General features: G+C 41.2%; 4 long non-coding RNA genes across 4 annotated transcripts; all 4 read right to left on the bottom strand.

Moving 5' to 3' along the window:
• Nucleotides 1–2,032: 2,032 nt before the first annotated feature.
• LOC135674073 (uncharacterized) lies at nt 2,033–5,668 on the bottom strand. Its single transcript, XR_010513502.1, has 2 exons — nt 4,640–5,668; nt 2,033–2,410 (listed from the first exon to the last, which is right to left on the bottom strand). It is a non-coding gene; the product is annotated as an uncharacterized LOC135674073 (long non-coding RNA).
• A 2,548-nt stretch (nt 5,669–8,216) lies between these two features.
• LOC135674070 (uncharacterized) lies at nt 8,217–11,896 on the bottom strand. The gene is made up of 2 exons (XR_010513499.1): nt 10,749–11,896; nt 8,217–8,519 (listed from the first exon to the last, which is right to left on the bottom strand). It is a non-coding gene; the product is annotated as an uncharacterized LOC135674070 (long non-coding RNA).
• Nucleotides 11,897–14,250: 2,354 nt separating this feature from the next.
• Nucleotides 14,251–18,005, bottom strand: LOC135674071 (uncharacterized). The gene is made up of 2 exons (XR_010513500.1): nt 16,858–18,005; nt 14,251–14,628 (listed from the first exon to the last, which is right to left on the bottom strand). It is a non-coding gene; the product is annotated as an uncharacterized LOC135674071 (long non-coding RNA).
• Nucleotides 18,006–18,361: 356 nt separating this feature from the next.
• On the bottom strand, nt 18,362–24,114 carry LOC135674072 (uncharacterized). Its single transcript, XR_010513501.1, has 2 exons — nt 22,967–24,114; nt 18,362–20,737 (listed from the first exon to the last, which is right to left on the bottom strand). It is a non-coding gene; the product is annotated as an uncharacterized LOC135674072 (long non-coding RNA).
• Between the last annotated feature and the right edge of the window lie 2,668 nt (nt 24,115–26,782).

Here is a 26,782-nt window from a genome sequence, read left to right as displayed (position 1 = left end):
GTCGAATATGTAGGATGGAGCCTTTTATGAAGGTGGTTGGATTTTGGTGAGGACTTCTCACGAATCCAATTCCACTTCTTTTGGGAACGTGACCCTTGTTTGTAAGGATCATGTTCAATGACTTGCTACCAACCTCAAATTTCTTCAAGGTGTCCTTAAGTAGCAAGTTTTCTTTTTGGAGAGTTTCTAGATCATGGCATTTTATGCATGGGCTTAAACTATCATGATGTTCAGCATTTAACTTATCGAAATTACAAATAAGACTATCATGCTCCTTTTTTAGCAATTTGTATTTACTACTGATAGTCTTACACTCATCAAACAATTCATGGAAAGCATTTAATAATTCATCGAATGATAAATCTGCATCTATTGAATTTGTTACCTCATCTTCGATGGCCATTAAGGTGTAATGAGCAACTTGCTCGGTGTTGGACTCCTCTTCTTCGGATGCTCTTGAGTCATCCCATGTTGCTTGAAGCGCCTTTTTCTTTGACGTTCTCCTTTTGACTTGGGGACAATCACTCTTGTAGTGTCCCGGCTTTTTGCATTCATAGCAGATTACTTGGTCCTTCTTGGGTTCAAGTTTTTTTTTTGCATCATTCTTAAACTTGTTTCTTTTAAAGAACTTTTTAAACTTTCTTGTTAGAAGTGCCAAGTCATCATCACAGTCCTCATCACTTGAGTTTTCTCTCAAGTGGCATTCAGAAGTTTTGAGTGTCATATCCTTCCTGTTCTTTGGAAGGATGTCTTCTTGCTCTTCATGAGCTTTACAAGTCATTTCGTAGGTCATTAATGACCCGATTAGTTCTTCAAGAGGGAAATTTCGCAAATCTTTTGCCTCTTGAATAGCAGTGACTTTAGGATCCCAAGTCTTAGGAAGGGATCTTAGTATCTTATTAACAAGCTCAAAATCCGAAAAGCTCTTTCCGAGTCCTTTTAGACCGTTGACGACATCCATGAAACGGGTAAACATGTCGCCAATGGTTTCACTCGGTTTCATCCAAAAAAGTTCGAAAGAATGTAACAGCAAATTGATTTTTGACTCTTTTACTCTACTTGTGCCCTCATGGGTCACTTCGAGTGTGTGCCAAATATCAAATGCAGTTTCACAAGTTGAAACACGGTTAAACTCGTTTTTATCAAGTGCACAAAATAAGGCATTCATAGCCTTTGCATTAAGAGCGAAAGCCTTCTTCTCCAAATCATTCCAATCGATCATTGGAAGAGAAGACTTTAAAAATCCGTTTTCGACAAGATTCCACAGTTCAAAATCCATAGAAATAAGAAAGATCCTCATTCGGGTCTTCCAGTAGGTGTAGTCCGTCCCACTGAACATGGGTGGACGCGTAATAGAATGCCTCTCTTGGTTTCCGGCGTATGCCATTTCTCTTTGGGTTTTAGTCCGTTAGAGAGTTAACCTTGCTCTGATACCAATTGTTAGGATCGAGAGCACTAAGAGGGGGGGGGGTGAATTAGTGCAGCGAAAATCTTTCAGCGATTAAAAACGAAAGCTGCGTTCGTTCGATAAAAACTATTTTGATGCAAAAGCCGATTCTAAGATTACTTATGATTAAGTGCAGTTTACGTTTAAACACAGTTAGCATCTAAATGCAGTTTGCATCTAAATGCAGATTGCGTCTAAACTCAGATTGCGTCTAAGCGCAGTTTGCGTCCAAGCGCAGATTGCGTCTAAGCGCAGTTTGCGTCTAAGCGCAAATTGCGTCTAAAGACAGTTTGCGTCTAAGCGCAGTTTAAGCAGAAGTATAAAGACAATGTGCTGCTATTGTACAGCTCAAAAAGTAATCTGCAGAAAGCAGATTTACGTCTAAACGCATATTTACGTCTAAACGCAGATTTACGTCTAAACGCAAATTTACGTCTGAACTTTGAAACTCATTTGTATACTCGCAGAAGGCAGAATGTGTCACGCCCCTCAAAATATCCATGATTTTTAAAATTTTCGTCACAGACCAATCCAGGATCCAAACTAACGTTTGAGGACACTGAAAACATTCTATTCATATTCACATCCATAAAACCTGTGCAGTTTATAATCATATATCACATCACTCGATAATTCACATTTATGGCAACCCAAGCCAACTTGACAAACAAGAACAACATTTATAAATCCACAAGCTAAATAAATTATACAATCAGAACTCCAACTATTCACCACAAGTTCATATCACCATAAATTAGACTTAACATTCTGAAATTCCAAATAAGAGAGATCTCCTAACACTCTGACACAGTATATCCATTTCGGTTCATCGACAACATTTCATTACATACAAGACATACTTATACAACAATATCGTAATAACCAACCAGACTTGCCCATTATTCTGAATAGCTATCCACTGCCTCAGCCCAAATCAAACATCTCGAAGAGTGACAAGCTGACCTGAAAGATTTATATAACAACGGAGTGAGCCAAAAACGGCTCAGCAAGTGACAAAGCATATTCAGAACAAAAGGAACGGTTTCAAACGAGTAAGGTATCATAATGCAAGGCAGAATACAAGAATTCTCAAGGATACCATCTCAATAGATACCAAATCATACGTATCATGTCATTCAAAAACATATTTGATCCATAACGAATGGGGCATAGAGTAATTGGAACATATCAATGGCAGATAGGACATTTCAGAACATATCTGTTCATAACAAATGGAGCACAGAGTAATTGGAACATATCAATGGCAGATAGGACATTTCAGAACATATCAGTTCATAGCAAATGGAGCACAGAGTAATTGGAACATATCAATGGCACATAGGACATTTCAGAACATATCAGTTCATAGCAAATGGAGCACAGAGTAATTGGAGCATATCAATGGCATATGAAATGTTCCGGAGCATATCAATGGCATATGGAACATTTCGAAGCATATCATCAGTGAATGAAGCATTTCAGAGCATATCGAAAACAAATATCGTACAGAAGCTCAAACGTCGTCTTTGACGTTGCAAACATATCAATCTTATCCAAAGCATGTACAGAAACACATAACCAAAGCTCTGGATATCATATCAAACATACAGAAGGTGTAGTGGGATCTCAGTCAGAATGTGATTCATCCATTTCTGAATGACCACCTGACAAAAGTCTACAATATCCCACATAACGGGACCCCACAAAGCGGGCAAATAAGCGCATACCAGAATATCCCACAAAGCGGGACCCCACAAAGCGGGCAAATAGCGCATACCAGAATATCCCACAAAGCGGGACCCCACAAAGCGGGCAAATCAGCGCATACCTTTTACCATTTCTGGCAAAGGTCCAGACAATCCCACACACCAGAGTACAAAAGGATAGTTTCAACAATAAGTAGCATATATCGGAAGCACACGCGGAACAACAAACGTACATGTGCCTTTACGAGTCAATCCGAAGTAAGCAATAATCTTTCACAAGTATATTCAGATTTGAAGGGAATTGAAAGCAAGGGCACATATGGAATCCAAGCAATCACAAATAACTCAATTCAATAAGAAGATTTGATGAATTCAATGTCCAAAGGAATGAAACTGGAATAGGCACATATCGACAGCAAATGCGGAACAATAGGATATACATGTGCCTATATGAGTCAATACGATATAGCATAAACGTTACACAACAGTTTTCAAGAATGCAATAATTTTAAGGACAAGAGCATACAAGAATTCAAAGTAGTAATATAAAGCTCAATTGAATAAGAAGGCTAAAGGATATCAATTTCCAAAGGAATGAAACCAGAATATGAGAAATCGACCAAAGCTCGATTTCTGGCAGAATACAAGAGGCACATTGAACAAATGATTCAAACTATCAAACGTGCTCCAATTTACTCAGAAATAATCATTGGATAATACTTTCAGATAAGACAGGCTTCATAGGAATTGAACTGTCCAACAGAGAGAGTTACAAATAATTTGGTAAGCAAGTGTCGTAGAACAAAATCTCTGTTGGCAGAATTCATAATGTCAGATTCAACAGATAACTGGGCAGGTGTTTGGATTCCAAATCTTTCAATCCATATATCAAAGAAAGGTCTACGAATCTAGTTTCCAATGAAATCAGTTTTGAACAAATCAGAGTTTCCAACAAAGACTTATAGGCAGCTCGGTATCAAAAGGTCAGAATCTCAAAAGTTGCACAGATTCGAATCGTTACGTTTAAACAGGAGATATAACAAATGCAAGGCTAGAACAATTCAAAGTTCCTCATATTCAAAGCAAATGTAGAGATAAAAATGGCAGTGAGGAAGATCAGGATACTTGCAATAGAAAGGATCGAAACAAGTGGGAAACTTGCAATAAGGCATATCAGAGCAATTATAGGAGAAACGAACAGGGAACTTGCAATAGAAAGGATTGAAACAAGCGGGAAACTTGCAATAAGAAATATCAAAGCAATTATAGGAGAAACGATCAGGGAACTTGCAATAGAAAGGATTGAAACAAGCGGAAAACTTGCAATAAGAAATATCAAAGCAATTATAGGAGAAACGATCAGGGAACTTGCAATAGAAAGGATTGAAACAAGCGGGAAACTTGCAATAAGAAATATCAAAGCAATTATAGGAGAAACGATCAGGGAACTTGCAATAGAAAGGATCGAAACAAGTGGGAAACTTGCCTTTCAATGATTTCGATCCGAAGATCCAAAGAAGGTGCCAGCTCAAATCCTTCTACTTTTTCTCCGTGTCCTCTCTTTGTTTCGTTTTGTGCTCCCGTTTTCTTCCTTTCTTCGCAACTACATCACGTGTCGAACATCGAGGCACAGTCACCTGCTCTCTCTTACTCTCATTCCTTCTTTTTCTTTCCCAAACGCAGCTGCCATAGCCGCCGCCGCTGCCGCTGCCACAATCGCAGCCACGACCGCAACTGCGGTCACAACCGCAGCCCCCTTCCACTGCACTATTTCCTTCTTCCCTTCTCTCGTTCCTACTCTTTCTCTTTCCCAAAAGCAGCTACTGCAGCTACTGCAGCCACCACCGCTGCCGCAGCTACCGCAGCCAACGTTGCAGCCGCAGCCGGAGTCGCAGCCACGGCTGCAGCCACCACACTCGCAGCCTCTTCTTCCTCCCCTGCTCATCTTCCTCTCCTTCTTCTCTTCCAACTGCAGCTGCCATCGCCGCAGCCGTAGCCCCTTCTCTTCTTCCTCTCCTTCCCTTCTTCCTTTCTCTTCTTCTTCCTTTCCTTCTCTTCTTTCCCAGCTGCATGCTGCAGTCGCAGCCTCAGCCACGGCCACAGCCTTTTCTTCCTCCCCTGCTCATCTTCCTCTCCTTCTTCTCTTCCAACTGCAGCTGCCATCGCCGCAGCCGCAGCCCCTTCTCTTCTTCCTCTCCTTCCCTTCTTCCTTTCTCTTCTTCTTCCTTTCCTTCTCTTCTTTCCCAGCTGCATGCTGCAGTCGCAGCCTCAGCCACGGCCACAGCCTTTTCTTCCTCCCCTGCTCATCTTCCTCTCCTTCTTCTCTTCCAACTGCAGCTGCCATCGCCGCAGCCGCAGCCCCTACTCTTCTTCCTCTCCTCCCCTTCTTCCTTTCTCTTCTTCTTTCCCTGCCACAGCTGCAGCTGCCACAACCGCAGCCGCAGCTACTTTCTTCCCTTCTCCTCTTCCTTTTCCTTCCTTTCTTCTTCTTCTCTTCTTCTCCTTCCTCCCCTTCTTCTCCCCGACGTCACCCACACCCTCTCCTCTGTTTCCTCTGCAGGAAACAGAGGTATCACAACCTCTTCCCCTGCTTCCTCTTCCTCTTCTCTTCCTCTTCTTCTTCTTCTCCTCTTCGAACGCCCCACACCTCTCCTCTGTTTCCACCTGCAGGAAACAGAGGTGCTGCAGCCCTAGCTGCTGCCACCTCTCGCTCCTCTCCCTCTTCCCTCTCTTTTCCCTCTTCTTCTCCTCTTCCCTTTTCCTCCCCAACCCCACACACCTCCTCGCTGCAGCCTTGCCGCAGCTATCCTCTTCTCTTCTTCTTCTTCTTCTTCTTCTCTTCTCCCTCTTCTTCCTCTCTTCTTCTCCCCACGCCCCACAGCTTCTCGCTGCAGCCCTCGCTGCAGCCACCTCCTCTTCTTCTTCTTCTCCTTCTTCTTCTTCTCTACTCCCTCTTCTTCCTCCTCTCTTCTTTTCCCTCTTCTTCTTCTTCTTCTTCTTCTTCCTCTCTTCTTCTACCACTCTCCTTCTTCTCCTCACGCCCCACCGCTCTCTCTGTTTCTGGAAGAAACAGAGTGCGTGGGAGGCGGTGGGATAATACCGAATTTTCGGTTTTCCCTTTTTTTTTCTTTTTTTGCAACTTAGCAGTTTAGTCCTTGTAATTTCTATATTTACATATAGGTCCTCCAATTTACATATAAATCTTTATTAATAATTTTTAAAAGCGAGGGATATTACACTCTCCCCCCCTTAAAAGAAAATTTAGTCCTCTAAATTGATCATAGCTCAATCGATGAAAAGATGAGGATTATGATATCTTTATTTCCTCCTCCTACTCTTAAATAGTTTCATCAATACAATACAATTACATAATTATCCACGAGTGACCGAAATATTCTCCTCCTTGATCCTCAATAGACGGTAACCCGACCTTCAATCAATTTCTAAAAATACTTGCGTACCCTGTAATTAATTGAGCAAGTCGTTACTTCAGAAAATACTCGTTTTTTTGATGGTCACCTAATTCAACTGTCTATAATCATTACAAAGCCTCAATGTTCCATACATTTCTTTTAACTAACACCGGAGCACCCCATGATGAAATATTAAGCCAAATAAAATCCTCATTTAATAATCCTTGTAGTTGCTTTTCTAATTCCACTTACTCAAATGATATCTTTCTGTAGAGAGGCTTAGATTTTAGGATTGTCCCAAGGACCAAATCAAAAGCAAAATCACATTTGGAGGTAATCCAAACAAGTCATCCTGGGATACATTAGGCAAGGAGATAAATAATGTCCAATACTCTTAAAATAAAAGATCGGCTGATCAAATATGCAAAATGTGATCATTTGTTATATACCAATCCATACTGGTATGTTAGGAAGATAGCCAATCCATACCAAGTATAATATCAAAACTCCAAATATCTAGGAGAACTAAATCAGCAAAAGTTCAAGTTCTCCAATAAGAATCAGACAAGAGGACCAGATTCAACTTCGTTATCAAAGAATCTCCAATGATCGTATTTACTTATAGCACATAATGTAGTGGTCTAGGTTGAATACCCAAGTGATAAGCAAAATATTACGAATCAAATCGTAGATTGGACCCATGGTCGAACAAATATTTGCATTCTTTCATAAACATGCATAATACCTTTGACCACTAATTCAGAAGTTTCAGAATCATATTTAGTGATAGCATACACTCTTACATGGGCTGATGATTTAGGAGGCAGTGACTCTTTCTTCTTGTTCAAAGGGCAAACTTTTATTTTATGATCCAACTTTCTACAAGCAAAATAGACTCCAATCACCCGAAAACACAAACTTGTTTCATAATTTAACTTGTAATTCACACATGATTAAGTCTTTGGTGGTGACTTTCCTTTTCAAATCCAAATGTCTTGACCCTCTTGTCATTACTTTCTGATTCATTTCCAATCATATTCTTATTGGTAAACTTGTCCTTATCATTCTTGTCACTGATCTCCAAAAATTCTTTTCATTGTTGCCAATAATAATCAGCCTCTACTTCCAATATAAGGTGGCAAAAGAAATCTTTTGATCATCAAAATAATTTTGTACATCAAATATCTTCTCTGTTTGCATCATTCATTTTTCTACCACCAATGAAATTAGGTCCACCATGCTTCCGCTACGCCACTCTGATTCAATATCCCCAATCAATCCTTTCATTCCCCTTAATTAATCAGAAACAATGAAATAGGAGGACCAAATGTCCTCATCATCCCAGATTCCTAAAATACATCAAAGAAAATTTCCACCAATCACTATAGTTCATTAGACCTCAATATATTTTGCACGTCAACATATCAAATATTTCAGTAATCCTCAAACAATGCTCTGATACCACCTCTGTCACGCCCCTCAAAATATCCATGATTTTTAAAATTTTCGTCACAGACCAATCCAGGATCCAAACTAACGTTTGAGGACACTGAAAACATTCTATTCATATTCACATCCATAAAACCTGTGCAGTTTATAATCATATATCACATCACTCGATAATTCATATTTATGGCAACCCAAGCCAACTTGACAAACAAGAACAACATTTATAAATCCACAAGCTAAATAAATTATACAATCAGAACTCCAACTATTCACCACAAGTTCATATCACCATAAATTAGACTTAACATTCTGAAATTCCAAATAAGAGAGATCTCCTAACACTCTGACACAGTATATCCATTTCGGTTCATCGACAACATTTCATTACATACAAGACATACTTATACAACAATATCGTAATAACCAACCAGACTTGCCCATTATTCTGAATAGCTATCCACTGCCTCAGCCCAAATCAAACATCTCGAAGAGTGACAAGCTGACCTGAAAGATTTATATAACAACGGAGTGAGCCAAAAACGGCTCAGCAAGTGACAAAGCATATTCAGAACAAAAGGAACGGTTTCAAACGAGTAAGGTATCATAATGCAAGGCAGAATACAAGAATTCTCAAGGATACCATCTCAATAGATACCAAATCATACGTATCATGTCATTCAAAAACATATTTGATCCATAACGAATGGGGCATAGAGTAATTGGAACATATCAATGGCAGATAGGACATTTCAGAACATATCTGTTCATAACAAATGGAGCACAGAGTAATTGGAACATATCAATGGCAGATAGGACATTTCAGAACATATCAGTTCATAGCAAATGGAGCACAGAGTAATTGGAACATATCAATGGCACATAGGACATTTCAGAACATATCAGTTCATAGCAAATGGAGCACAGAGTAATTGGAGCATATCAATGGCATATGAAATGTTCCGGAGCATATCAATGGCATATGGAACATTTCGAAGCATATCATCAGTGAATGAAGCATTTCAGAGCATATCGAAAACAAATATCGTACAGAAGCTCAAACGTCGTCTTTGACGTTGCAAACATATCAATCTTATCCAAAGCATGTACAGAAACACATAACCAAAGCTCTGGATATCATATCAAACATACAGAAGGTGTAGTGGGATCTCAGTCAGAATGTGATTCATCCATTTCTGAATGACCACCTGACAAAAGTCTACAATATCCCACATAACGGGACCCCACAAAGCGGGCAAATAAGCGCATACCAGAATATCCCACAAAGCGGGACCCCACAAAGCGGGCAAATAGCGCATACCAGAATATCCCACAAAGCGGGACCCCACAAAGCGGGCAAATCAGCGCATACCTTTTACCATTTCTGGCAAAGGTCCAGACAATCCCACACACCAGAGTACAAAAGGATAGTTTCAACAATAAGTAGCATATATCGGAAGCACACGCGGAACAACAAACGTACATGTGCCTTTACGAGTCAATCCGAAGTAAGCAATAATCTTTCACAAGTATATTCAGATTTGAAGGGAATTGAAAGCAAGGGCACATATGGAATCCAAGCAATCACAAATAACTCAATTCAATAAGAAGATTTGATGAATTCAATGTCCAAAGGAATGAAACTGGAATAGGCACATATCGACAGCAAATGCGGAACAATAGGATATACATGTGCCTATATGAGTCAATACGATATAGCATAAACGTTACACAACAGTTTTCAAGAATGCAATAATTTTAAGGATAAGAGCATACAAGAATTCAAAGTAGTAATATAAAGCTCAATTGAATAAGAAGGCTAAAGGATATCAATTTCCAAAGGAATGAAACCAGAATATGAGAAATCGACCAAAGCTCGATTTCTGGCAGAATACAAGAGGCACATTGAACAAATGATTCAAACTATCAAACGTGCTCCAATTTACTCAGAAATAATCATTGGATAATACTTTCAGATAAGACAGGCTTCATAGGAATTGAACTGTCCAACAGAGAGAGTTACAAATAATTTGGTAAGCAAGTGTCGTAGAACAAAATCTCTGTTGGCAGAATTCATAATGTCAGATTCAACAGATAACTGGGCAGGTGTTTGGATTCCAAATCTTTCAATCCATATATCAAAGAAAGGTCTACGAATCTAGTTTCCAATGAAATCAGTTTTGAACAAATCAGAGTTTCCAACAAAGACTTATAGGCAGCTCGGTATCAAAAGGTCAGAATCTCAAAAGTTGCACAGATTCGAATCGTTACGTTTAAACAGGAGATATAACAAATGCAAGGCTAGAACAATTCAAAGTTCCTCATATTCAAAGCAAATGTAGAGATAAAAATGGCAGTGAGGAAGATCAGGATACTTGCAATAGAAAGGATCGAAACAAGTGGGAAACTTGCAATAAGGCATATCAGAGCAATTATAGGAGAAACGAACAGGGAACTTGCAATAGAAAGGATTGAAACAAGCGGGAAACTTGCAATAAGAAATATCAAAGCAATTATAGGAGAAACGATCAGGGAACTTGCAATAGAAAGGATTGAAACAAGCGGAAAACTTGCAATAAGAAATATCAAAGCAATTATAGGAGAAACGATCAGGGAACTTGCAATAGAAAGGATTGAAACAAGCGGGAAACTTGCAATAAGAAATATCAAAGCAATTATAGGAGAAACGACCAGGGAACTTGCAATAGAAAGGATCGAAACAAGTGGGAAACTTGCCTTTCAATGATTTCGATCCGAAGATCCAAAGAAGGTGCCAGCTCAAATCCTTCTACTTTTTCTCCGTGTCCTCTCTTTGTTTCGTTTTGTGCTCCCGTTTTCTTCCTTTCTTCGCAACTACATCACGTGTCGAACATCGAGGCACAGTCACCTGCTCTCTCTTACTCTCATTCCTTCTTTTTCTTTCCCAAACGCAGCTGCCATAGCCGCCGCCGCTGCCGCTGCCACAATCGCAGCCACGACCGCAACTGCGGTCACAACCGCAGCCCCCTTCCACTGCACTATTTCCTTCTTCCCTTCTCTCGTTCCTACTCTTTCTCTTTCCCAAAAGCAGCTACTGCAGCTACTGCAGCCACCACCGCTGCCGCAGCTACCGCAGCCAACGTTGCAGCCGCAGCCGGAGTCGCAGCCACGGCTGCAGCCACCACACTCGCAGCCTCTTCTTCCTCCCCTGCTCATCTTCCTCTCCTTCTTCTCTTCCAACTGCAGCTGCCATCGCCGCAGCCGTAGCCCCTTCTCTTCTTCCTCTCCTTCCCTTCTTCCTTTCTCTTCTTCTTCCTTTCCTTCTCTTCTTTCCCAGCTGCATGCTGCAGTCGCAGCCTCAGCCACGGCCACAGCCTTTTCTTCCTCCCCTGCTCATCTTCCTCTCCTTCTTCTCTTCCAACTGCAGCTGCCATCGCCGCAGCCGCAGCCCCTTCTCTTCTTCCTCTCCTTCCCTTCTTCCTTTCTCTTCTTCTTCCTTTCCTTCTCTTCTTTCCCAGCTGCATGCTGCAGTCGCAGCCTCAGCCACGGCCACAGCCTTTTCTTCCTCCCCTGCTCATCTTCCTCTCCTTCTTCTCTTCCAACTGCAGCTGCCATCGCCGCAGCCGCAGCCCCTACTCTTCTTCCTCTCCTCCCCTTCTTCCTTTCTCTTCTTCTTTCCCTGCCACAGCTGCAGCTGCCACAACCGCAGCCGCAGCTACTTTCTTCCCTTCTCCTCTTCCTTTTCCTTCCTTTCTTCTTCTTCTCTTCTTCTCCTTCCTCCCCTTCTTCTCCCCGACGTCACCCACACCCTCTCCTCTGTTTCCTCTGCAGGAAACAGAGGTATCACAACCTCTTCCCCTGCTTCCTCTTCCTCTTCTCTTCCTCTTCTTCTTCTTCTCCTCTTCGAACGCCCCACACCTCTCCTCTGTTTCCACCTGCAGGAAACAGAGGTGCTGCAGCCCTAGCTGCTGCCACCTCTCGCTCCTCTCCCTCTTCCCTCTCTTTTCCCTCTTCTTCTCCTCTTCCCTTTTCCTCCCCAACCCCACACACCTCCTCGCTGCAGCCTTGCCGCAGCTATCCTCTTCTCTTCTTCTTCTTCTTCTTCTTCTCTTCTCCCTCTTCTTCCTCTCTTCTTCTCCCCACGCCCCACAGCTTCTCGCTGCAGCCCTCGCTGCAGCCACCTCCTCTTCTTCTTCTTCTCCTTCTTCTTCTTCTCTACTCCCTCTTCTTCCTCCTCTCTTCTTTTCCCTCTTCTTCTTCTTCTTCTTCTTCTTCCTCTCTTCTTCTACCACTCTCCTTCTTCTCCTCACGCCCCACCGCTCTCTCTGTTTCTGGAAGAAACAGAGTGCGTGGGAGGCGGTGGGATAATACCGAATTTTCGGTTTTCCCTTTTTTTTTCTTTTTTTGCAACTTAGCAGTTTAGTCCTTGTAATTTCTATATTTACATATAGGTCCTCCAATTTACATATAAATCTTTATTAATAATTTTTAAAAGCGAGGGATATTACACTCTCCCCCCCTTAAAAGAAAATTTAGTCCTCTAAATTGATCATAGCTCAATCGATGAAAAGATGAGGATTATGATATCTTTATTTCCTCCTCCTACTCTTAAATAGTTTCATCAATACAATACAATTACATAATTATCCACGAGTGACCGAAATATTCTCCTCCTTGATCCTCAATAGACGGTAACCCGACCTTCAATCAATTTCTAAAAATACTTGCGTACCCTGTAATTAATTGAGCAAGTCGTTACTTCAGAAAATACTCGTTTTTTTGATGGTCACCTAATTCAACTGTCTATAATCATTACAAAGCCTCAATGTTCCATACATTTCTTTTAACTAACACCGGAGCACCCCATGATGAAATATTAAGCCAAATAAAATCCTCATTTAATAATCCTTGTAGTTGCTTTTCTAATTCCACTTACTCAAATGATATCTTTCTGTAGAGAGGCTTAGATTTTAGGATTGTCCCAAGGACCAAATCAAAAGCAAAATCACATTTGGAGGTAATCCAAACAAGTCATCCTGGGATACATTAGGCAAGGAGATAAATAATGTCCAATACTCTCAAAATAAAAGATCGGCTGATCAAATATGCAAAATGTGATCATTTGTTATATACCAATCCATACTGGTATGTTAGGAAGATAGCCAATCCATACCAAGTATAATATCAAAACTCCAAATATCTAGGAGAACTAAATCAGCAAAAGTTCAAGTTCTCCAATAAGAATCAGACAAGAGGACCAGATTCAACTTCGTTATCAAAGAATCTCCAATGATCGTATTTACTTATAGCACATAATGTAGTGGTCTAGGTTGAATACCCAAGTGATAAGCAAAATATTACGAATCAAATCGTAGATTGGACCCATGGTCGAACAAATATTTGCATTCTTTCATAAACATGCATAATACCTTTGACCACTAATTCAGAAGTTTCAGAATCATATTTAGTGATAGCATACACTCTTACATGGGCTGATGATTTAGGAGGCAGTGACTCTTTCTTCTTGTTCAAAGGGCAAACTTTTATTTTATGATCCAACTTTCTACAAGCAAAATAGACTCCAATCACCCGAAAACACAAACTTGTTTCATAATTTAACTTGTAATTCACACATGATTAAGTCTTTGGTGGTGACTTTCCTTTTCAAATCCAAATGTCTTGACCCTCTTGTCATTACTTTCTGATTCATTTCCAATCATATTCTTATTGGTAAACTTGTCCTTATCATTCTTGTCACTGATCTCCAAAAATTCTTTTCATTGTTGCCAATAATAATCAGCCTCTACTTCCAATATAAGGTGGCAAAAGAAATCTTTTGATCATCAAAATAATTTTGTACATCAAATATCTTCTCTGTTTGCATCATTCATTTTTCTACCACCAATGAAATTAGGTCCACCATGCTTCCGCTACGCCACTCTGATTCAATATCCCCAATCAATCCTTTCATTCCCCTTAATTAATCAGAAACAATGAAATAGGAGGACCAAATGTCCTCATCATCCCAGATTCCTAAAATACATCAAAGAAAATTTCCACCAATCACTATAGTTCATTAGACCTCAATATATTTTGCACGTCAACATATCAAATATTTCAGTAATCCTCAAACAATGCTCTGATACCACCTCTGTCACGCCCCTCAAAATATCCATGATTTTTAAAATTTTCGTCACAGACCAATCCAGGATCCAAACTAACGTTTGAGGACACTGAAAACATTCTATTCATATTCACATCCATAAAACCTGTGCAGTTTATAATCATATATCACATCACTCGATAATTCACATTTATGGCAACCCAAGCCAACTTGACAAACAAGAACAACATTTATAAATCCACAAGCTAAATAAATTATACAATCAGAACTCCAACTATTCACCACAAGTTCATATCACCATAAATTAGACTTAACATTCTGAAATTCCAAATAAGAGAGATCTCCTAACACTCTGACACAGTATATCCATTTCGGTTCATCGACAACATTTCATTACATACAAGACATACTTATACAACAATATCGTAATAACCAACCAGACTTGCCCATTATTCTGAATAGCTATCCACTGCCTCAGCCCAAATCAAACATCTCGAAGAGTGACAAGCTGACCTGAAAGATTTATATAACAACGGAGTGAGCCAAAAACGGCTCAGCAAGTGACAAAGCATATTCAGAACAAAAGGAACGGTTTCAAACGAGTAAGGTATCATAATGCAAGGCAGAATACAAGAATTCTCAAGGATACCATCTCAATAGATACCAAATCATACGTATCATGTCATTCAAAAACATATTTGATCCATAACGAATGGGGCATAGAGTAATTGGAACATATCAATGGCAGATAGGACATTTCAGAACATATCTGTTCATAACAAATGGAGCACAGAGTAATTGGAACATATCAATGGCAGATAGGACATTTCAGAACATATCAGTTCATAGCAAATGGAGCACAGAGTAATTGGAACATATCAATGGCACATAGGACATTTCAGAACATATCAGTTCATAGCAAATGGAGCACAGAGTAATTGGAGCATATCAATGGCATATGAAATGTTCCGGAGCATATCAATGGCATATGGAACATTTCGAAGCATATCATCAGTGAATGAAGCATTTCAGAGCATATCGAAAACAAATATCGTACAGAAGCTCAAACGTCGTCTTTGACGTTGCAAACATATCAATCTTATCCAAAGCATGTACAGAAACACATAACCAAAGCTCTGGATATCATATCAAACATACAGAAGGTGTAGTGGGATCTCAGTCAGAATGTGATTCATCCATTTCTGAATGACCACCTGACAAAAGTCTACAATATCCCACATAACGGGACCCCACAAAGCGGGCAAATAAGCGCATACCAGAATATCCCACAAAGCGGGACCCCACAAAGCGGGCAAATAGCGCATACCAGAATATCCCACAAAGCGGGACCCCACAAAGCGGGCAAATCAGCGCATACCTTTTACCATTTCTGGCAAAGGTCCAGACAATCCCACACACCAGAGTACAAAAGGATAGTTTCAACAATAAGTAGCATATATCGGAAGCACACGCGGAACAACAAACGTACATGTGCCTTTACGAGTCAATCCGAAGTAAGCAATAATCTTTCACAAGTATATTCAGATTTGAAGGGAATTGAAAGCAAGGGCACATATGGAATCCAAGCAATCACAAATAACTCAATTCAATAAGAAGATTTGATGAATTCAATGTCCAAAGGAATGAAACTGGAATAGGCACATATCGACAGCAAATGCGGAACAATAGGATATACATGTGCCTATATGAGTCAATACGATATAGCATAAACGTTACACAACAGTTTTCAAGAATGCAATAATTTTAAGGACAAGAGCATACAAGAATTCAAAGTAGTAATATAAAGCTCAATTGAATAAGAAGGCTAAAGGATATCAATTTCCAAAGGAATGAAACCAGAATATGAGAAATCGACCAAAGCTCGATTTCTGGCAGAATACAAGAGGCACATTGAACAAATGATTCAAACTATCAAACGTGCTCCAATTTACTCAGAAATAATCATTGGATAATACTTTCAGATAAGACAGGCTTCATAGGAATTGAACTGTCCAACAGAGAGAGTTACAAATAATTTGGTAAGCAAGTGTCGTAGAACAAAATCTCTGTTGGCAGAATTCATAATGTCAGATTCAACAGATAACTGGGCAGGTGTTTGGATTCCAAATCTTTCAATCCATATATCAAAGAAAGGTCTACGAATCTAGTTTCCAATGAAATCAGTTTTGAACAAATCAGAGTTTCCAACAAAGACTTATAGGCAGCTCGGTATCAAAAGGTCAGAATCTCAAAAGTTGCACAGATTCGAATCGTTACGTTTAAACAGGAGATATAACAAATGCAAGGCTAGAACAATTCAAAGTTCCTCATATTCAAAGCAAATGTAGAGATAAAAATGGCAGTGAGGAAGATCAGGATACTTGCAATAGAAAGGATCGAAACAAGTGGGAAACTTGCAATAAGGCATATCAGAGCAATTATAGGAGAAACGAACAGGGAACTTGCAATAGAAAGGATTGAAACAAGCGGGAAACTTGCAATAAGAAATATCAAAGCAATTATAGGAGAAACGATCAGGGAACTTGCAATAGAAAGGATTGAAACAAGCGGAAAACTTGCAATAAGAAATATCAAAGCAATTATAGGAGAAACGATCAGGGAACTTGCAATAGAAAGGATTGAAACAAGCGGGAAACTTGCAATAAGAAATATCAAAGCAATTATAGGAGAAACGATCAGGGAACTTGCAATAGAAAGGATCGAAACAAGTGGGAAACTTGCCTTTCAATGATTTCGATCCGAAGATCCAAAGAAGGTGCCAGCTCAAATCCTTCTACTTTTTCTCCGTGTCCTCTCTTTGTTTCGTTTTGTGCTCCCGTTTTCTTCCTTTCTTCGCAACTACATCACGTGTCGAACATCGAGGCACAGTCACCTGCTCTCTCTTACTCTCATTCCTTCTTTTTCTTTCCCAAACGCAGCTGCCATAGCCGCCGCCGCTGCCGCTGCCACAATCGCAGCCACGACCGCAACTGCGGTCACAACCGCAGCCCCCTTCCACTGCACTATTTCCTTCTTCCCTTCTCTCGTTCCTACTCTTTCTCTTTCCCAAAAGCAGCTACTGCAGCTACTGCAGCCACCACCGCTGCCGCAGCTACCGCAGCCAACGTTGCAGCCGCAGCCGGAGTCGCAGCCACGGCTGCAGCCACCACACTCGCAGCCTCTTCTTCCTCCCCTGCTCATCTTCCTCTCCTTCTTCTCTTCCAACTGCAGCTGCCATCGCCGCAGCCGTAGCCCCTTCTCTTCTTCCTCTCCTTCCCTTCTTCCTTTCTCTTCTTCTTCCTTTCCTTCTCTTCTTTCCCAGCTGCATGCTGCAGTCGCAGCCTCAGCCACGGCCACAGCCTTTTCTTCCTCCCCTGCTCATCTTCCTCTCCTTCTTCTCTTCCAACTGCAGCTGCCATCGCCGCAGCCGCAGCCCCTTCTCTTCTTCCTCTCCTTCCCTTCTTCCTTTCTCTTCTTCTTCCTTTCCTTCTCTTCTTTCCCAGCTGCATGCTGCAGTCGCAGCCTCAGCCACGGCCACAGCCTTTTCTTCCTCCCCTGCTCATCTTCCTCTCCTTCTTCTCTTCCAACTGCAGCTGCCATCGCCGCAGCCGCAGCCCCTACTCTTCTTCCTCTCCTCCCCTTCTTCCTTTCTCTTCTTCTTTCCCTGCCACAGCTGCAGCTGCCACAACCGCAGCCGCAGCTACTTTCTTCCCTTCTCCTCTTCCTTTTCCTTCCTTTCTTCTTCTTCTCTTCTTCTCCTTCCTCCCCTTCTTCTCCCCGACGTCACCCACACCCTCTCCTCTGTTTCCTCTGCAGGAAACAGAGGTATCACAACCTCTTCCCCTGCTTCCTCTTCCTCTTCTCTTCCTCTTCTTCTTCTTCTCCTCTTCGAACGCCCCACACCTCTCCTCTGTTTCCACCTGCAGGAAACAGAGGTGCTGCAGCCCTAGCTGCTGCCACCTCTCGCTCCTCTCCCTCTTCCCTCTCTTTTCCCTCTTCTTCTCCTCTTCCCTTTTCCTCCCCAACCCCACACACCTCCTCGCTGCAGCCTTGCCGCAGCTATCCTCTTCTCTTCTTCTTCTTCTTCTTCTTCTCTTCTCCCTCTTCTTCCTCTCTTCTTCTCCCCACGCCCCACAGCTTCTCGCTGCAGCCCTCGCTGCAGCCACCTCCTCTTCTTCTTCTTCTCCTTCTTCTTCTTCTCTACTCCCTCTTCTTCCTCCTCTCTTCTTTTCCCTCTTCTTCTTCTTCTTCTTCTTCTTCCTCTCTTCTTCTACCACTCTCCTTCTTCTCCTCACGCCCCACCGCTCTCTCTGTTTCTGGAAGAAACAGAGTGCGTGGGAGGCGGTGGGATAATACCGAATTTTCGGTTTTCCCTTTTTTTTTCTTTTTTTGCAACTTAGCAGTTTAGTCCTTGTAATTTCTATATTTACATATAGGTCCTCCAATTTACATATAAATCTTTATTAATAATTTTTAAAAGCGAGGGATATTACACTCTCCCCCCCTTAAAAGAAAATTTAGTCCTCTAAATTGATCATAGCTCAATCGATGAAAAGATGAGGATTATGATATCTTTATTTCCTCCTCCTACTCTTAAATAGTTTCATCAATACAATACAATTACATAATTATCCACGAGTGACCGAAATATTCTCCTCCTTGATCCTCAATAGACGGTAACCCGACCTTCAATCAATTTCTAAAAATACTTGCGTACCCTGTAATTAATTGAGCAAGTCGTTACTTCAGAAAATACTCGTTTTTTTGATGGTCACCTAATTCAACTGTCTATAATCATTACAAAGCCTCAATGTTCCATACATTTCTTTTAACTAACACCGGAGCACCCCATGATGAAATATTAAGCCAAATAAAATCCTCATTTAATAATCCTTGTAGTTGCTTTTCTAATTCCACTTACTCAAATGATATCTTTCTGTAGAGAGGCTTAGATTTTAGGATTGTCCCAAGGACCAAATCAAAAGCAAAATCACATTTGGAGGTAATCCAAACAAGTCATCCTGGGATACATTAGGCAAGGAGATAAATAATGTCCAATACTCTCAAAATAAAAGATCGGCTGATCAAATATGCAAAATGTGATCATTTGTTATATACCAATCCATACTGGTATGTTAGGAAGATAGCCAATCCATACCAAGTATAATATCAAAACTCCAAATATCTAGGAGAACTAAATCAGCAAAAGTTCAAGTTCTCCAATAAGAATCAGACAAGAGGACCAGATTCAACTTCGTTATCAAAGAATCTCCAATGATCGTATTTACTTATAGCACATAATGTAGTGGTCTAGGTTGAATACCCAAGTGATAAGCAAAATATTACGAATCAAATCGTAGATTGGACCCATGGTCGAACAAATATTTGCATTCTTTCATAAACATGCATAATACCTTTGACCACTAATTCAGAAGTTTCAGAATCATATTTAGTGATAGCATACACTCTTACATGGGCTGATGATTTAGGAGGCAGTGACTCTTTCTTCTTGTTCAAAGGGCAAACTTTTATTTTATGATCCAACTTTCTACAAGCAAAATAGACTCCAATCACCCGAAAACACAAACTTGTTTCATAATTTAACTTGTAATTCACACATGATTAAGTCTTTGGTGGTGACTTTCCTTTTCAAATCCAAATGTCTTGACCCTCTTGTCATTACTTTCTGATTCATTTCCAATCATATTCTTATTGGTAAACTTGTCCTTATCATTCTTGTCACTGATCTCCAAAAATTCTTTTCATTGTTGCCAATAATAATCAGCCTCTACTTCCAATATAAGGTGGCAAAAGAAATCTTTTGATCATCAAAATAATTTTGTACATCAAATATCTTCTCTGTTTGCATCATTCATTTTTCTACCACCAATGAAATTAGGTCCACCATGCTTCCGCTACGCCACTCTGATTCAATATCCCCAATCAATCCTTTCATTCCCCTTAATTAATCAGAAACAATGAAATAGGAGGACCAAATGTCCTCATCATCCCAGATTCCTAAAATACATCAAAGAAAATTTCCACCAATCACTATAGTTCATTAGACCTCAATATATTTTGCACGTCAACATATCAAATATTTCAGTAATCCTCAAACAATGCTCTGATACCACCTCTGTCACGCCCCTCAAAATATCCATGATTTTTAAAATTTTCGTCACAGACCAATCCAGGATCCAAACTAACGTTTGAGGACACTGAAAACATTCTATTCATATTCACATCCATAAAACCTGTGCAGTTTATAATCATATATCACATCACTCGATAATTCACATTTATGGCAACCCAAGCCAACTTGACAAACAAGAACAACATTTATAAATCCACAAGCTAAATAAATTATACAATCAGAACTCCAACTATTCACCACAAGTTCATATCACCATAAATTAGACTTAACATTCTGAAATTCCAAATAAGAGAGATCTCCTAACACTCTGACACAGTATATCCATTTCGGTTCATCGACAACATTTCATTACATACAAGACATACTTATACAACAATATCGTAATAACCAACCAGACTTGCCCATTATTCTGAATAGCTATCCACTGCCTCAGCCCAAATCAAACATCTCGAAGAGTGACAAGCTGACCTGAAAGATTTATATAACAACGGAGTGAGCCAAAAACGGCTCAGCAAGTGACAAAGCATATTCAGAACAAAAGGAACGGTTTCAAACGAGTAAGGTATCATAATGCAAGGCAGAATACAAGAATTCTCAAGGATACCATCTCAATAGATACCAAATCATACGTATCATGTCATTCAAAAACATATTTGATCCATAACGAATGGGGCATAGAGTAATTGGAACATATCAATGGCAGATAGGACATTTCAGAACATATCTGTTCATAACAAATGGAGCACAGAGTAATTGGAACATATCAATGGCAGATAGGACATTTCAGAACATATCAGTTCATAGCAAATGGAGCACAGAGTAATTGGAACATATCAATGGCACATAGGACATTTCAGAACATATCAGTTCATAGCAAATGGAGCACAGAGTAATTGGAGCATATCAATGGCATATGAAATGTTCCGGAGCATATCAATGGCATATGGAACATTTCGAAGCATATCATCAGTGAATGAAGCATTTCAGAGCATATCGAAAACAAATATCGTACAGAAGCTCAAACGTCGTCTTTGACGTTGCAAACATATCAATCTTATCCAAAGCATGTACAGAAACACATAACCAAAGCTCTGGATATCATATCAAACATACAGAAGGTGTAGTGGGATCTCAGTCAGAATGTGATTCATCCATTTCTGAATGACCACCTGACAAAAGTCTACAATATCCCACATAACGGGACCCCACAAAGCGGGCAAATAAGCGCATACCAGAATATCCCACAAAGCGGGACCCCACAAAGCGGGCAAATAGCGCATACCAGAATATCCCACAAAGCGGGACCCCACAAAGCGGGCAAATCAGCGCATACCTTTTACCATTTCTGGCAAAGGTCCAGACAATCCCACACACCAGAGTACAAAAGGATAGTTTCAACAATAAGTAGCATATATCGGAAGCACACGCGGAACAACAAACGTACATGTGCCTTTACGAGTCAATCCGAAGTAAGCAATAATCTTTCACAAGTATATTCAGATTTGAAGGGAATTGAAAGCAAGGGCACATATGGAATCCAAGCAATCACAAATAACTCAATTCAATAAGAAGATTTGATGAATTCAATGTCCAAAGGAATGAAACTGGAATAGGCACATATCGACAGCAAATGCGGAACAATAGGATATACATGTGCCTATATGAGTCAATACGATATAGCATAAACGTTACACAACAGTTTTCAAGAATGCAATAATTTTAAGGACAAGAGCATACAAGAATTCAAAGTAGTAATATAAAGCTCAATTGAATAAGAAGGCTAAAGGATATCAATTTCCAAAGAAATGAAACCAGAATATGAGAAATCGACCAAAGCTCGATTTCTGGCAGAATACAAGAGGCACATTGAACAAATGATTCAAACTATCAATCGTGCTCCAATTTACTCAGAAATAATCATTGGATAATACTTTCAGATAAGACAGGCTTCATAGGAATTGAACTGTCCAACAGAGAGAGTTACAAATAATTTGGTAAGCAAGTGTCGTAGAACAAAATCTCTGTTGGCAGAATTCATAATGTCAGATTCAACAGATAACTGGGCAGGTGTTTGGATTCCAAATCTTTCAATCCATATATCAAAGAAAGGTCTACGAATCTAGTTTCCAATGAAATCAGTTTTGAACAAATCAGAGTTTCCAACAAAGACTTATAGGCAGCTCGGTATCAAAAGGTCAGAATCTCAAAAGTTGCACAGATTCGAATCGTTACGTTTAAACAGGAGATATAACAAATGCAAGGCTAGAACAATTCAAAGTTCCTCATATTCAAAGCAAATGTAGAGATAAAAATGGCAGTGAGGAAGATCAGGATACTTGCAATAGAAAGGATCGAAACAAGTGGGAAACTTGCAATAAGGCATATCAGAGCAATTATAGGAGAAACGAACAGGGAACTTGCAATAGAAAGGATTGAAACAAGCGGGAAACTTGCAATAAGAAATATCAAAGCAATTATAGGAGAAACGATCAGGGAACTTGCAATAGAAAGGATTGAAACAAGCGGAAAACTTGCAATAAGAAATATCAAAGCAATTATAGGAGAAACGATCAGGGAACTTGCAATAGAAAGGATTGAAACAAGCGGGAAACTTGCAATAAGAAATATCAAAGCAATTATAGGAGAAACGATCAGGGAACTTGCAATAGAAAGGATCGAAACAAGTGGGAAACTTGCCTTTCAATGATTTCGATCCGAAGATCCAAAGAAGGTGCCAGCTCAAATCCTTCTACTTTTTCGCCGTGTCCTCTCTCTGTTTCGTTTTGTGCTCCCGTTTTCTTCCTTTCTTCGCAACTACATCACGTGTCGAACATCGAGGCACAGTCACCTGCTCTCTCTTACTCTCATTCCTTCTTTTTCTTTCCCAAACGCAGCTGCCACAGCCGCCGCCGCTGCCGCTGCCACAATCGCAGCCACGACCGCAACTGCGGTCACAACCGCAGCCCCCTTCCACTGCACTATTTCCTTCTTCCCTTCTCTCGTTCCTACTCTTTCTCTTTCCCAAAAGCAGCTACTGCAGCTACTGCAGCCACCACCGCTGCCGCAGCTACCGCAGCCAACGTTGCAGCCGCAGCCGGAGTCGCAGCCACGGCTGCAGCCACCACACTCGCAGCCTCTTCTTCCTCCCCTGCTCATCTTCCTCTCCTTCTTCTCTTCCAACTGCAGCTGCCATCGCCGCAGCCGTAGCCCCTTCTCTTCTTCCTCTCCTTCCCTTCTTCCTTTCTCTTCTTCTTCCTTTCCTTCTCTTCTTTCCCAGCTGCATGCTGCAGTCGCAGCCTCAGCCACGGCCACAGCCTTTTCTTCCTCCCCTGCTCATCTTCCTCTCCTTCTTCTCTTCCAACTGCAGCTGCCATCGCCGCAGCCGCAGCCCCTTCTCTTCTTCCTCTCCTTCCCTTCTTCCTTTCTCTTCTTCTTCCTTTCCTTCTCTTCTTTCCCAGCTGCATGCTGCAGTCGCAGCCTCAGCCACGGCCACAGCCTTTTCTTCCTCCCCTGCTCATCTTCCTCTCCTTCTTCTCTTCCAACTGCAGCTGCCATCGCCGCAGCCGCAGCCCCTACTCTTCTTCCTCTCCTCCCCTTCTTCCTTTCTCTTCTTCTTTCCCTGCCACAGCTGCAGCTGCCACAACCGCAGCCGCAGCTACTTTCTTCCCTTCTCCTCTTCCTTTTCCTTCCTTTCTTCTTCTTCTCTTCTTCTCCTTCCTCCCCTTCTTCTCCCCGACGTCACCCACACCCTCTCCTCTGTTTCCTCTGCAGGAAACAGAGGTATCACAACCTCTTCCCCTGCTTCCTCTTCCTCTTCTCTTCCTCTTCTTCTTCTTCTCCTCTTCGAACGCCCCACACCTCTCCTCTGTTTCCACCTGCAGGAAACAGAGGTGCTGCAGCCCTAGCTGCTGCCACCTCTCGCTCCTCTCCCTCTTCCCTCTCTTTTCCCTCTTCTTCTCCTCTTCCCTTTTCCTCCCCAACCCCACACACCTCCTCGCTGCAGCCTTGCCGCAGCTATCCTCTTCTCTTCTTCTTCTTCTTCTTCTTCTCTTCTCCCTCTTCTTCCTCTCTTCTTCTCCCCACGCCCCACAGCTTCTCGCTGCAGCCCTCGCTGCAGCCACCTCCTCTTCTTCTTCTTCTCCTTCTTCTTCTTCTCTACTCCCTCTTCTTCCTCCTCTCTTCTTTTCCCTCTTCTTCTTCTTCTTCTTCTTCTTCCTCTCTTCTTCTACCACTCTCCTTCTTCTCCTCACGCCCCACCGCTCTCTCTGTTTCTGGAAGAAACAGAGTGCGTGGGAGGCGGTGGGATAATACCGAATTTTCGGTTTTCCCTTTTTTTTTCTTTTTTTGCAACTTAGCAGTTTAGTCCTTGTAATTTCTATATTTACATATAGGTCCTCCAATTTACATATAAATCTTTATTAATAATTTTTAAAAGCGAGGGATATTACAGAATGTAGTTGAAATCAAGACGTAAACGTAAACTGAAATCTGATGATTGTGCGAGGAAAGCCGATTTACGTCTAAATGTTGAAACTCGTTCGTAAAATTGCAGAAGAGAGTTTGCAGTTATAAATAGAATCAAAATGTAAATGTAAACTGCAAGGAAACTCGTTCGTAAAAGCGCAGAAGACAGTTCGCAGTTATAAACAGATTTAAGACGTAAATGTAAGCTGCAATGTAAAGATCGTACGAAAACACCTATTGACGTCTGAATCCAGATTCGGAAAGATCAGCACTTAGAACTTGTTCGTAAAGGCGCAGAGAGCAGTAGTTATGTAGGAGGTTTGCAGTAATGATAAGGTACTCGAAATAAAAGCAAACCAGAGATTTAGAGTGGTTCGGTCAGTCTTGACCTACTCCACTTTTGGCTTCCTCCTCCGACGAGGTCACCGACGTCAACTAGCTGCCTTCCTTCAATGGGCGAAGGCCAACTGCCCTTTTATAGTTTCTCTCCTTTTGACGGGCTCAGGAGACAACCCTTACAGATCCTTTCCCTCCTCTCTTTACAACTCAAGACTTGAAGAACAGAAAAGAGGAGAACTTTTGGACTTTACACAAATTTGAGCTCTTAGAATCACTAAAAAGATCAAGAATTCGGTGTGGATCAGTGTCCCTTCAGTGCTGAATGGGTGGGGTATTTATAGGCCCCAACCCAATTCAAATTTGGAGCTCAAAACGATCAAATCCCGGAATTTCGGGATCAGGCAGTTGCACCTCTTGACTGGAGAGGTTGCACCGCCTGGCAGAGCTCGAAGACCGAGCTCAGGCAGTGCTACCTCTCTGTCAGGGAAGTTGCACCGCCTAGTCTTGCTCGAAGACTGAGCCCAGGCGGTGCCACCTCTCTGTCAGGGAGGTTGCACCGCCCAGTCTAGCTCGAAGACTGAGCTCAGGCGGTGCCACCTCTCTGTCAAGGAGGTTGCACCGCCCAGTCTAGCTCGAAGACTGAGCTCAGGCAGTGCCACCTCTCTGTCAGGGAGGTTGCACCGCCCAGTCTAGCTCGAAGACTGAGCTCAGGCGGTGCCACCTCCTAGCTGGGGAGGTTGCACCGCCCAGTCTCGCTGGGAGGCTTAGCCCAGGCGGTGCCACCTCTTGGCCTAGGCGGTTGCACCTCCTATTGCAATCAGGGTCCGAATGGTTAGCTCCATTCGGCCCAATTTCTATCTTTTCAGGGGCCCAATTGCCCCAAGATTAAGCTAATGGGATCACCTCCCATTTTCCAACTTAATCAACGTGCTAACTACGATCAAATCTAAGACAATTTCTGCAGCTTTGCTCCGATGCGTCAATCGCTTCTTCCGGCGAGTTTCCGGCGAACTTCCGTCGATCATCCGATGAACCCTCGGTGATTCTTCTGTGGACTTCCGGCAAACTCCTGGACTTTGCGACGATCCACTTGGCGAGTTCCGACGAGCTTCGCTTGGCAAGCTTCTGGACTTCTCGGATCTGTTCTCGCAGAACCTCCGACGACCGTCCGAACTTCCGTCGAACTCTCGAACTCCCAACGTGATCATGAACTTGACTCTGGCGCAACTCCTGCTGCTTGTCTAACTTTCATCGTAGTTAATCCTACACACTTATCTCAACACATAGATTAGACAACAAATGACAATTGACTTCATCATCAAAATCCGAGATTCAACAATTGTAATTATTGCAAATAGACGAAGAACCCAATAAAAACTAAATAATTTAAAATTAGGGTTTCGAATATGTATCCTTATTAATTTATGAATAAGAATAGAGAAAGATTTAAAAATATATAGATTTTTAAGTCAATTATAATTTTTTTGACACCTCCATCAAGATACTATAAGTTTAATAAAAAACACTATAACTAAAGAATTAGACTGCATACATATTACTCCACTTATCTTGTTACTAAATATTTTAGGGATTACAATAAATAGGGGTGCCCTTTAGGAAATATGAAAAAAGGCACACCCAAAAAAAAGCCCCCTAAAAGATACGTTTTTTTCAAGAATTTATCTTTTTTTTTCATTTATCACCCTCTAA

Source organism: Musa acuminata, chromosome BXJ1-5 (genome assembly GCF_036884655.1).
Source record: "Musa acuminata AAA Group cultivar baxijiao chromosome BXJ1-5, Cavendish_Baxijiao_AAA, whole genome shotgun sequence".
NCBI lineage: Eukaryota > Viridiplantae > Streptophyta > Magnoliopsida > Zingiberales > Musaceae > Musa > Musa acuminata.
The sequence above is the reverse complement of the archived record's forward strand: the minus strand, read 5'-3'. Positions and strand labels throughout refer to the sequence as shown.